Raw genomic sequence first — 13,021 nt, 5'->3', positions numbered from 1 at the left:
GCTCGCGGCGCGTGGGCGGACTACTTAGCGGCGACAGCTTCTGTATTTCCTGGCGCGGTGGCATCGCGCCTTTTACGGTCTAAAGAATAATGACGGTGCCCGATCGGGGGCCGATCTTGCCCCAGCTATCTTAGATATCTCACTTCGCCGCGCCTTGTCGCACGAGGCTGCGAAGTCGGCTCGGTCCGAGCCGAGCAAGTCGCGTGGGCGTTACGAACGAGTATCGAGTAGCCGGTCACGGTCGTTTATCCCGCGTTACTAGGCGCACTGCATTAAGAGCAGTTTAATAAATTCAACGGCGGACGACGCGCGACAGCCGGAGCTCTTCGGCTGACTTATGAGCGTGCCACGGTTCGTTTCCGTGGCGAGCTTCCTTGGGTATGGCTCAATCGAACGCCCGCGACGGCACTTCGTCATTTCCCAGATAACCAGCCAACTTCGGTCAAAAGTATCATAATAGAATCTCCGACCCCTTTTTACAGAGAATTTTAATTATTCACCGATTCCCAACGCCACGTCAAGCATCCGTAGTTCAAGATCGATTCTTTGTTGCCCCTTAAGGGTTCACGCGTGTGGCGCGTCAGAATCTTATAGCGTACCAAAATATTTCGTGGTTGGCTTTCCAAACAGCAGGTGATATCTCACTGATAGCTGGTAAAAAAAGGGGGGCTCTCGATGCGAGGGGGGTCCCCGAATGAATGGCGAAAGAAAGCCTGGCCATCTTCACGTCCATCAAACGCATATCGAGTCACAAGGGAGAACGATGAGGATCCATTGTTGCCAGACCTTTGAGAGGCCTCTCTTTCGCCGCACTCGAGGAAGAGAAGCGTAGTCTCGATTATTCGTTAAATGGATCCTTTGAAGTGGATGCTACTTCAGCCGAAAGGAAATGTTTGTTATCTCTAACTTTGCAGAGTAACGCGGCGGTGTCTGTCGCTCTGTCATCAGACGTGCGCGATAGACAGTAGGTTAGGGTTCGTTGGCTAAATAGAAACAGTTGGCTGGACGATTTTCACGTATATACTAAAATGGATAAATTGAGTGACACACGCTCCTTCGATTCATCATTTTCGAGTAGTAAAATTAGAGATACATCTGGGCTGGAGCAGATGTCGTGCTGGTAATTGGGGTTAAACGAAACATTCTGCTCGATACTGGTAGACAGCATGGCTGGGAGTTATTTTCGAATGATGCGTATCAGCGTGGACTCAGCTGTAAAGAACTAATTTTTAGGAGCGCTCGGTGAGATGAATGCATAAAAATGCATACGATTAAAACTAAAACGGCGTTGAATAAAAAATGAGAGAGAACCACTGGCTGGCTGCAACCCATCCCTCCGTTATTGTCTTCCCGATCGAACGTTCCGAACAATGACAGTCGCGATGAATTCCATCACGAATCTTATTCCCAAGCGCTCCGTGTCTGGACAGCTTACAATAGACAGCAGCCAGCAGCCAGCAGCAACCTCGAAAGGACGTTCGACATCTCGCCATAGTACACCCGGGACGTATGACAATCACGTAACTCATTTCCTACACGATAACGTCACCGTGGAATTTCATTATTGAAGAACCGATTGAGGGATCGCGGAGCCGCGAATCTTTCTGTCGGAGGACATGAACGGCGGCCATCAAAGAACCGATGATTCACATCGTACGCACGGTCCTGTGCAAATTAATGTGCGCGGTGCCGTTTCCACTCGTTATCGTTGATTTTCCACCGTGACGTTCCACGACCGCCACGACGATGCCTTGAAAGGGGCGATAATTGTTTTATTTCTGACTGGCAGCGAGCAGAAAGTTCGCCAGCTATCCGTCCACCGAATTGCTTCGACTCCTCGCCGTATCAATCATTATACCGAATCGTTACTACTCTATACGTTTGTATATCTGGGAGGTAAACCAATTCCCATTCCTGACAGATGCATTTATCTCTCTGAGATCTTTCTATAGATATCCAATTTTATTGTACGCAGCTCGGATACTCCAGAACCCTCATATACCAATCAATATGAGGTATTCATGAATCTGACACGTTTCTTCTCCTCGGCACTTCTTCTTCTCTTATTTCCATATAAAGTATCACTGTCAAACCGCGTAATTGCATAACTCGAGGACCACGCATTCGTAAATCGTGTTTTATGCGGGCACAGCGATGAGCGATCGCGAGCATCTCTTATAAATAGACATGTCAGATCCTCGGCGACCGTTAAGACGGTCGCGTAACTTCTTTTGCCTTCCGAAAGAAAGGCAAGGTAAAACAAGAAGACGAAGTGGCGAAGTAAGAGCAAGGGCAACGAGGGAAGAAAGAAGGACCAACCGTGAGGATATTTCATCACGCGACATCTGCATATTCCTATATCAGGCAGCATTGGCGACTCTTTCTTCGCGAAAGAAAAAGAGAAAGATAGAGAGAGAGATCGTAAGGGAAACGCAAAGCACACGTCGAAAAGCATGGGCAGAGGGCGGAGTGGGGCATAAAGTATCCACGGAACGATCGTAAAGCATGTGATATCATCTTCGTGGCCGACCGCCAGTTGGGGTCTTTGTCTCTTTGTGAGTTGTGTCGTAGCATTGTCTTCCGGCCGTTCTTTATGGGCCCCGAAACTTCGGCTGTGCGCCAATAGCGCAAGAAATCGAAGGGCAGCAGCGAGCAGAAGCGTGCGTGCCCCTTTCGTCGTTCGCAGTCGCGTGGACCAGCCTGGTACCTGGGACTAACTCCGTTTTTTAACTTTCATCGCTGCAAATCGAGTTTGTCCGGACGTACACAGTCGAGGATTCGTGTTAAAGAATTTTTCAACGATATTTCCTCTTCCTGAGCGATTTCACTTCTTTCCCTGCCGCTAGATAAACGGAAACATCGCAGACCTTCCATCTCTTCTCTCGTGAATAACTCTCCGGATAAAATTTGTTCGCGTCCGCTCTTCCTGTCGATTAATTCGCGATTCTTGGTAGCAACGGTGGCTGCAACGGTTATCGAGCAGCGAGATCGCGGAAATTCGCATTTCAAGAGGGAATTATGCGCTCTCGAAAATCGAGCCTGCGCGGTGCGCGCGCCGCCGTGGCGCGTTTGATCGGGCGGCACATTTGAAAGTTAAATGTCCACCGCAGGAATGGGAATTTCTTGCTCGCGAGCCCCAGCCATCCCCCTACCTCACGTCCGGGCCGCGCGTATACACGCGTGGTCGCGCGTTGCATTCAGATCCACGCTCGACGGTCGCGCTCGCCTTTCCTGCGTTTCCATCAATCCGCCTTGACATGCAAATAATTTCGTGGAAAAAATCGACCGGCCGTGCGGCCACGACGTTACAATTAATCACGTGACCGTGCCACGGTCGCAACACCGCGTCCAGCTACCGGAGTCACAATTTGTTATGGCTGACAGGGTCCACGGTCCCAGGAGCGCATCGACAATGAACGCTTTTTCTGCGGCTCGCCTCGTCTCGAGCCGACCCTCTACCTCCGGCCGTCTCGAGCCGACCGTGTCTTCTTCCCCTCGAGAGCTGATTTTCTAAGATCTCGTTGAATCGTCAAGAGACGCCGATACACTGGCGTACACGCCACGGTATAACTGGAATATCGTGATTTCTCCCCTTTTCGAGCGGCGTACTCTCTCACAGAGAAAGCGGAGTGGAAGAAAAAATGGTCGAACTTTTCCCGACTATTCAGAGATTGGGAAACCATTCTGGCTAGCGATAACCACGGTAGCGACCTGTAAATGGGCATATTTCCCGGTGCAACCCGTCTACGATCCTTCTAGCATTGCTGCGCGAGGACAGCTCGCTGGTGCATACATGTGCATCGACGTGCATCCTACAGGTATGCAACACTGACCCGGACATGGCCCTCGGCTGCTACCGCGTAACATGCCCGCCGCATGCATACTCTGGCCACTCGAATGCGCTATGCTCTCGTGGCTGGCCCGTCGAGAAAAAGAGGAAACAGAAAACTGAATAAAAAATCGCCCGCCTGTACATCTATAAACGGCGAGGGCGGTCGCCATGGGCTGTGTGCACGGCCGGCGATAAAGTTCCGTGTCCACCGTGCAGCTTCGTCCGCGGAACGGTCGCAGATATACGAGCACGAAACGCGCGCGAGCACGAGGCCCGTACGGTGGTGGGTTTTCTTGGAATATCGCCGAGAACCTCCTGTCGAACGATTGTCTCTCGCCGGTGTTAAGATCGCGCCCTGATATACTTGAAAATATGCGCGTGGGCGGGCTTATAGAAATATTCCAACGAAGACAACAGGCGACTGACTCGGTGATCTGAAAACTCGATTATGGGAGTCGTTCGATCGGATTTCTAGCCTCGCGAAGGTAATCGGAATATTCCATTACGTATCGAATAATTCTGCGTGTCTCTTGGTGGATTACATGTTCGAGTTTCTTCAAGGTTTTCAGCTTGGAAGAAAGCTTTTCAACGTTCTTCTATATCTCCGTTATTAAAATTACATCTACTTTGTAATGATTCTTGTGATTCTTTGTAAAGTAACTGTACTGAAATTTTTTTGTCTCAGCTAGAATTATTTTCTCGTGGACGATTCGATTAAGCTAGCGTTCCACTCGTCACGCTTCATCCGATCGAGCTGTTCATCTTCCAGCGAGTCATTGAAAGTTTGATGGACGATCGTAGGATGAACGTCGCGTCCATTTTCATTTTTCCGCGGGCAAGTGTAGCCAACAAGTTCTGTTATCTCTTTTCTCGAATACCATTGACGTGTATACCGAACGTGCGATTACGCGGAATCTCGAAATCGATGCGCGCCACCATTCATAGAAAATGGTGGCTTTCCATGTCCGCGGGGTCCATTAATCACATCGCCGCTTCGGTCAATGGCAATAATTTAAATATTGACCGAGCCCCCCGCGTACACAGTTGGTGTACGCGGTATGAATACGGTGCGTGTGTTGCGCGCTCGAAGGCTCGCCGATCAAGATTAATGCATTTATATGCATCGATAGCGCGATCGGCGCCTTAGACCGCTTCCACGCTGTGCGTGAATGCACGCAGGGATGAAGATAAATATTTGTACTGACGAGTCAAAACTCGCGGTAACCCGCAATCAGACGTCTATTAGTTTGCGATTCGACTTCGAGACGATCCTCGAGTTGTTGGCCTCCCCTCTGCCTTTTCTGGGCCCTTTATTCCCCCGTTGCATTCTGGGCCCTGCTTTTCTCCCCCTCTGGGCAGAGGCAGCTCATTCAAATGTAAATCACTGTCACCTACGAGGCTCCCTAGAGTATCGGTGTCGATCTTTCACGATCGTGTACATACACACAACTTCTCTTCTTCTCGGATGCAAAACAGGAGCGATATTTATACTCCATCCGGAGGATAAAAACGGGGTGACGTATCGTTGGTCCACGTGGCGACGCTCTCTACATTCTCACTGGTCGTTCGAAACGATACAGCCCGATTCTGTGATCCGTAGATCTTGTCGATCCCTGTCAGTGACAGCGACTCGGTTCGCATATTTGCTCTTGATCGATTTGGTCGTTCGCGAAAGATCGTCGGTTTTCAAGCAGGGGAGAACAGGTCGATCGGGAGTTGATTAAGTGGAATGATTTATACGAACGCGCGTGGTGATCTAATTATTGATGAATGGTTATTTCTGGGACTTCGCGTCGACGTTTTCTGGGCGGTTCATCGTTTTATTCCGCTTTATTACGGTTTAAATAGAAAGATTAGTTTTAGTCGATGAACAGTCAGATTGCAAATGCTGGGCACGGTTTGTTACGCGTCTCTTGAGACGACTAGCTTCTCGTCGGGTGATTCGAATCGATTAGAGATACAAATAAAGGAGTTATCCCGTGTCTTCTTCCCACGGCTCGTATAATATTGATAGATGAGCCGCAGCCTCCTCGGTGCCACGAAAAAGGGGGATCTAACGTTCGAATTTATCAAAATCATTTTGATACCTACTCGGCTCAGCATGACGTCACACGTCGCAGCGGTATTCCGGCTGATCCGTCATTAAGAAATTTGCATACGCCAATCAGTCAGTGGCGGAAGGATTAGGATGGGGTTTTTTTTTTATCCTGGAAACGGATTTACATATTCCCGGTTCCATCCGGTCTTTCTTTGCGCTGTCTTTTCACGCGCCGTGTCAAAGGGGTAAAACGAATACGAAATCCGGCTCGGTGGAACGCAAATAGTTTCTTCCACAGTTGATTAAACGTTCGTTAAATCCGTGAAACTTGTACAATGGTGGAACGTTCGTGGAAATCTTGACAGTGGAACGCTCCGACCGGTCACGCGCAGTTTTTCTCCCGCGGTTCGAGGAACATAAAGGTTTCATCTATACCAGCGCACGTTTCATGAGAAATAACCTTCGTGATCACCTACGGTGCCCTTCTTTCCATGTAATCGCGATGTCACGTCATCAGATGAGGCACGAGGCCGGACGGGGAAGGAAAAAAATGTTCACGCGAACGAACTGTTAGGTTGGCTTCGCTAACCGGAGAGATACCTGCCGAAAGAAACTGCCCTCAAACTGCCAGCTCACTTTTGCCTTATTATTAAACGTCCAGTTTCATAGCCGTGGAAAGCGATGGGTATCACGCGCTGAATGATGATACACCTTTCCCTTCGACGTAAAAAGCTCTCGGAAACAACTTCTTTCTCTCCCCTTTTTTTCTCCTCTATCGTTGTCATACCTTAAAAGCAGGTTAACGTCGCGATGACGGAACGAACTTTTTTCCAAGGTACAGCTTTAGATCGAACGGAATGTATCCTCGCGCGAATTCATCGATTTGTCGAAAATTTTCGAAAGTTCTCCGACAGATCCGCGACGCCCGACCAGCCCTCGTCGACACGGTTGTAATCGAATTGTAAACACAGGACAAAACGAGCAATTCGCGCGGCATCCGCTTGCACCGGCCCTCGTCCTGTCTCGACGTTCTATAAATATTTACGCGATTTCATTCATTCGTGCCGCGTCGAAGAGGAAGCCGCGTGTGAATGCACTCGGTTCTCGCGGTGCATCGCTGCACCACGCCGGACCCACGCGACGGGAAGTAGCGTCGTTTTGTTAAAAGCGGGACGTGTGCCTCGTTCTTTCGCCGGAGAAAAACTGGAGAAATAGACTGGCGCGCATTCAAGTCACGAAAACCGGCTGCGTTCGCTCGTCCGCGATGAACGAACGCGTTCTGCGCCACGGTGAATGGGCGTAAATGCATCGCGAACGCTGTACGCCATAGCAACTACGGGGTGAGGAAGTTGAGCCCTTTGTAACGATCGGAGGAAGTTTCATTCTTTTGAAGGTCGAATGGTATCAAAGTATTTGCGAGATAGTAACTTACATTCTTAATCTTCGTCTAGAATTCGTTCTATGCATTTAGTAAACCGTATCTTGATTAGTCTCCGGATGTTCGTATACTGTCGGAGACTCGAAAAGACAGGAAGCTCGTTTAAAGGAGCCCACGAGAGACAGTCGGTTGAGCGCCACGTGATGACCGCGAGCTACGCCAGAAGATATTACGGGATAGATCATCCCCGCGGGCACGCCATCATTATTTCTGCTGACCTCTGCACCTGAACGCGATCCTTTTCTGCATGAGAAAAGTACGTAATTTACGGGTCTCGCGTTTCTCGAACCGCTACGGGGATTTACTGCGTTGGGTGCCCGAGGTCACCCTAGCGGGGGTTCCCCTGCCAGGAACACACTCTGGACCCCTTCCTTTTGATTTTCAACGAGCCATCGAAACCGAGAGTCCAGCCAGCTCGAACGGCTTCCACGTCCTGGACGAGCTGGAGAGGAGCAACACGATTACGCGACGCCGTAAGCCGTGTCACGTTCTCGCCGATTATCGCTTTGAGAGATTATCACCTGTACCAGGAAATTACCGGCACAAATTATCGAAATATTACCCTCGGCTACATAATCGATGCCCTTACCCCTGCAATGAAGCGGTCGGCCCACGGCCAGCTGCTCCCTCTTCCGTATATGCCGGTATTAGTAAATTGATCGTTACTCGCTGGCGAACCGATCGCGAAACGCGCTGGCATTTCGATGGGCTCCTCTGCGAGATCGCGCTACCGAACGTGACTACAGACTGCTTCATTTACCGGCCATTCTTTCCGTGGTGTGCGGATAATTACGAATTGCTTGAATCCTGGAACGAAAAGGTAAATGCAGGATCGAGAGGCGGGGAATTGGTACGATGCGATGAGAGGAAGATGATTGTTAAGGATTTTCTTCTAAGTCTGCTTCTATCGCGTTGAATCTCTATGTGCCTGTTCAAGGTTTGAAAGGAGCGTCTAGGCGACTGTCATTATATAGATTCTTGTCAACCTACAATCGAATCCACGATGTCTGTCCACCGATCAGGCTTCGAATAATCATGGGGACGTCTTCGCGAGATTCCCCGCGGGCCAGCAAAAATTCAGACCGCGTAATCATTCGCGAGGATCACCAGACTCGAGGAGCATAACGCGAGAATGGTGTATAGCGGTACGCTCGTCTCGAAAGGGGGTTGAGGCGGTTGAGGCCCTATGGAACTGTCCCCACCGCCGTTGGCTTCTTCTCGCTGGGCGAGTGGTAGAAGGGAAAACGGCGAGGGAAGGGTGACGGGACCCTTTAGCCGGCAGGTGGCCTCGTCTCATGGGGCCCCGTGGACGGCGAGGATGAGAATCTCGACGGACACGCGCGCGCCACGAGATGGAAACGCAGATTACGCGGCCATGCTCCTCACTCCCTCTTCTCTTCCTCGTTGGCATCCTCGTCTTCGTCTCGTCGCGGTCTCCCTGGCTCGTTGCCTCGGACCACGGAATATCTTCTCCTCTTTCAGTGCTTTCCGCGTCCCTCTCTTCCATCAACCACCGGGAACCACCCCGTCCCACTCTCTCCCCTCTGCCTCTTCTGCTTCTGTTAATCTCGGTCCGCGTATCTTCTCGACTTACAAGCGGTGGACCCCGAGTGCGGAGGACTTTATTTATTAAGACTTGCATTACAAATTGGGAGGAGTAAGAAGATATCATTGAAAAAATGTCAGTATTCGTATACACCGCGCGCCAGGCCGAACGCCGGTGATAAAATCGTCGGTTTTTCTCGTTTTTCGGAGGGACTTACTCCACGGCTCTTCTTGTTCCTGTTTTATCCTTGTTCCGCCCTTTTTTCCCTCCCCGATCCGTTTCGGTTTTGTTGCCCTCTCGTTCTTCCTCGCACTCCTGCTTCTCATTTAGGTGGCTGTTGCTCGATTCGCCTTTAAGCTTTTCGTTCGCGAGTTACACGTTGTTTCGCGGTATGTTATAATAAATCCTGGGCTCGCGTGCGCGAAATCGACCCGCGCATGCCTGTTACGAGGGGTTATTTATTAAGCCTGCGGTTACGTGTCGCGCTTACGAGGGCGTCGTTATTTTTCCATTACGTCTCCATTCGAAAAAAGCATGGGAACGTTGCTTCGCGAAGAAGAGTACACCTCGCGAGATCTCGCAATGACACGGCTTTCCGCGCGCTCAGAATTGATGAATCGCTGGGCGAACGCGACGGGCGGTAAGAACTCGAGGAAAGTTGACTTTCGTGCGATTCCTCGTTCGAAGTTCGTTTGATAAGAACGCGCATCTGTTAGTGCGTTATTAAATTATTTAACCGAGTCTATCATTCTTTATCGCAAGTTTGTCGTATCCTGCTGTTACTCGCGGCCACGCTTTAAATTCGTCCGCGTGTCCTCGAATTCGCGACCGATCGTATATCTCGCGGTTTCGTGGGGGACCACTGCGGATAATGACTGCCCGCGTGCGCGTTCCACCCGTATCGTTGCCGATCGTGTAACCGTAATTTCGCGACTGTAAATCACGACAGGTGTCTACGTCTTTAGAGGCCCGTAATTCGAGCCGGGAGGTGTCTTCGCGATTTCCCCTTTTTTTCTTTTGGCCGGGATATATACGCGGTTTGCCATTATAATGACGATACGACTGTGGCCAGGCTGATCCTCTTTTTTTCGCCGATAAAAAATGGGAGGAAATTTGTAAAGCGATTTTTGCTGCCACGAGGATTCGTTTCAGAGGGAATTGAATTTAATGATACATTGGGGATACACGTGCGCGCTCGAGAAATTATGGGTGGTCCTTTGTGGAAAAAACGAGTGAAAGATTGGTGGAGGGTTGCACAGGTTTCATAATCGATCGTCGAGATTTATGGAAGACACGTAGATTTAAAAAATGTTGAATTTTTCAATTGAGCTTTAATCGTGTCTTTCGAACAACACTTTTTCGAGTACGCTGCGCTGTGCTTGCCTCGCAGCCATCACGGGGTAGCCATCAATAAATACTTTACGATTCCTGATAACACGTACCAGACGTTCTATCTGTGGAGCTCATATCTGACTGTGACGTGTTTATAATAGGCGGTACTGTAGGTGCGCATGAGCGATTGTATGCGAGCAGGCATAAAGTTGTATGGAGCACCATAAACTGTTATGGCTCTGCGGAGAGCTGGACAGTAAAGGGGTGACACGTTGGCCAGAACGTCGTTTAATTGCGATCTTGAAATCCCACCGACTTTATTGACCCTAAACGAGCACGGTAATTTTGGCGATCGTGTATGGTGTCCGCGAAAAAATTACAGTCATTTTGGAGATACGGTTTTGCATTATGTCTTCGAGGGAGGAATTCATTCAACGTTCAGTTGTCATAAAAGATATTGGCAATTACTCTTGAGTCGAGTAATAAAATAATAAAACGCGACGGTGCAAAAATTTTAATAGTTTATTGAAGACGTTCCGCGTTGTCTGCCCACGCTAGAAGTCTTCAGAGTCCGCGAGTTAACATGGCACGCTCGGATTAAGTCGAGGGAACGTGTTTAAAAGGGACGGGTAAAAACATTGATCGGCTATCAGGAAATTTTGTGGCTCCCTCGACGCGTTAAATACACGTATGAGGGTTTATTGCAGGATAATATGCATTTCCGTCGTTGACAGCTGCAACGGCACTTATTATTGCCAATTGGATAAAGTGTCGACGCGGGTAGTTTGACGAGACAGCGTCTAGACATGGCTGACATCTTCAATTTCGCTTGGGCTTTCACTATGTCGTTTAAGAATGATACGTTCCTACGTGACATACCGTTCGTACGATCCAACATGTTTATTTCGAACCAGCCTTCGCAGTAGCCCACTTTACGTTCAGTTGTGAAGAATGATCGCGATCTCTTCACTGAAACATCAGCTGCGACACGCTGTTTTAAACTAACCCTCTATCCACGAAAGAAGGATATTTTTCTTGAAAAACTGCTATTAATAAGATTATGCATATATTCGTTAACCATGTGTCCCTCGAACGAATACTCTCGCGACCAGTCATTTTTTCACGTTTCACCCCTTTTCCGGCTTTCAATCCGAGCGAAGATCGACTGTTTGACGCGTAAGGATGATCTCAATTAAACGGGTTTATCCAAATCGACGGGGGGCCATAACCGGTGCGCGAAGGGACAACGGCGTATCTGAATGAGAAATCAGGCTTCAGAGTGTCGTGAGAAAGGACACATGTCCAGGAGGGCTTATGAATATTCTTCACGGTTCCTTCGGGGTGTGAATACTCCGTCCGACAATCGTTTCCAGCCACCTGAGCTGTTCGAAGGGCTGCTGTCCGTTTCTCCATCGAGTGGTGCATTCTCATTGCATTACACGAGATTTTCTATAAGAAAATGGACACGAGTTCGCGCGATCAGGTGTACGCGAAGCAAAGGTCGAGCAATATTTCTATATTTCACAGGATCGAGTTTAAGCTTAACGATAGACGTGTATCGATCGCGTATCTGCGGGACAATAGACGGAGCTTGGGAAAAAACCGAGTGGTTCGAATGTTCGTGAGCGTAGTTAGCGACTATCGTTGGAAGACACGGTAGGGGGGTTGGAAAAGGAGCGGCGTGGCTTGAATTGATGAGCAAAAACCAACGAAATCATGAGCGATTGCTCGGGCCGGAGCGGCAGCACGCATCTCTCCGGTTCTTTAGCCGCTGCTGGCTGCAAAAGCAATTTTTTCTCGGTGTCGTCGACGCCGCCAGTCGTTAGCTGCTTTTTCCGAACTAATCTCGAGGGGTATACCCCCGCCAGTGCCAGCACGCCGCCTGTATTATAATGAGGTGTGGATTGTAAATGAAGCTTAATGACGCCGACGCCGCAAGGTCATTTTTCAGCGTTCCACCGTAAAGGAAGGAAAGGTGTCCCCGACAGAACGGGCCCCGCTGCTATCGCAATTAATATATGGGATGGGTTTATTTGTTTAACCGATGTGCGTGCTCCGTTTTCGCGATGCGCAATTTAACAGGCTGTTCTTAGTCGAACGGTGAAACGTGCGAAACCATCTATGAATTTAAAGAGTATCCAAAGTTTCCACCTCGTTCGTTAATTAAATTATACGAAGACGAAGCAGGTCGAGCGTGATTAATATCGAGATCGCGCGAATTTATGTCGCGGTCGAAATTTCTACCAACACCTTTGTCGGATGGAAATGTGGCCGATGTAGTCGCGTACGTTACACTTGTTGAAAAAAGCGGCGAAAAAATCGAGTGGCGATAAACAGCAGCCAGCTGGTTCAATTGGGGTTGAAATTATTTGAATACACGTATCATTTATCACACGTGAAATTACCTGGACGAAACTCGTTCTTCGAGTGGGGTAATCTTCTTGCACAGAGCACGTGACAATTCCGACTTCACGGCGGAACGTGTTGCGCGAAATATACGACCGCCTGGTAACAGAACCTCGTCGTTTTATTTTAATATTTTAATATTCAAGCTGTTTCTTTATTTTCGCCCGGAGTGCCGTGGAATCGGAGGAGTTTGCTCGGTTACTTCGGCACGTAAATTAAGCGATTTGGAACGGGGCACGCGTTTTCAGTACGCGAGGGCATCGATATCAAAAGATGAACTCCATCTCGCGATCGTTCATTTACTCCCCGTTGACAGACGAACAACCGGAGTACAATTCACCGGATAATAGTTCAACCCCTCGGGCGTCCATCGAATCCGTTACACTTGCCGCTGGTGGTAGCACAATGAAGGAAAAGAGAGAATAAAAA

The 13,021-nt window shown here is 49.2% G+C and overlaps 1 protein-coding gene across 1 annotated transcript in view; it reads right to left on the bottom strand.

Annotated features, from left to right (window-relative positions):
• The window catches only part of LOC143424577 (peptidoglycan-recognition protein SC2), a 209,317-nt gene that overhangs the window by 22,419 nt on the left and 173,877 nt on the right, over window positions 1-13,021 (bottom strand). The gene's annotated exons all lie outside the window — the stretch shown is intronic.

This window comes from Xylocopa sonorina, chromosome 1 (genome assembly GCF_050948175.1).
Source record: "Xylocopa sonorina isolate GNS202 chromosome 1, iyXylSono1_principal, whole genome shotgun sequence".
Classification (NCBI taxonomy): domain Eukaryota; kingdom Metazoa; phylum Arthropoda; class Insecta; order Hymenoptera; family Apidae; genus Xylocopa; species Xylocopa sonorina.
The sequence above is the reverse complement of the archived record's forward strand: the minus strand, read 5'-3'. Positions and strand labels throughout refer to the sequence as shown.